The sequence below is a fragment of the Pteropus vampyrus genome, unplaced genomic scaffold (genome assembly GCF_000151845.1).
Source record: "Pteropus vampyrus isolate Shadow unplaced genomic scaffold, Pvam_2.0 Scaffold404, whole genome shotgun sequence".
Taxonomy (NCBI): Eukaryota; Metazoa; Chordata; class Mammalia; order Chiroptera; family Pteropodidae; genus Pteropus; species Pteropus vampyrus.
The window spans coordinates 1,257,224-1,257,618 of record NW_011889185.1 but is presented as its reverse complement, the minus strand read 5'-3'; the positions used below and the strand labels follow the sequence as shown (position 1 = coordinate 1,257,618).

General features: G+C 38.5%; 1 pseudogene; it reads left to right on the top strand.

The window, feature by feature from the left end:
* The first annotated feature begins 65 nt into the window (after positions 1-65).
* LOC111731850 lies at positions 66-184 on the top strand (annotated as a pseudogene).
* Positions 185-395: the final 211 nt, after the last annotated feature.

Below are 395 nucleotides of genomic sequence, written 5' to 3'. Positions count from 1 at the left end.
TATTCCAAGATAGACCACATTAGCCACAAAACGAGTCTCAGTAAATTTAAGAAAATTGAAATCAAGTCTACGGCCATACCACCCTGAACACGCCCAATCTCATCTGATCTCGGAAGCTAAGCAGGGCCGGACCTGGGTAGTACTTTGATGGGAGATCACCTAGGAATACTGGGTGCTGAAGGCGTAAAAAAAAAAAAAAATTGAAATCATATCAAGCATCTTCTCCGACCACAGTGGTATGAAACTAGAAATCAACTACAAGAAAAAAACTGAAAAATACACAAATGCATGGAAGCTAAATAACATGCTACTAAACAATGAATGGGTTAACAATGAGATCAAGGAAGAAATCAAAAGATACCTCGAGACAAATGAAAATGAAAACACAACGACCC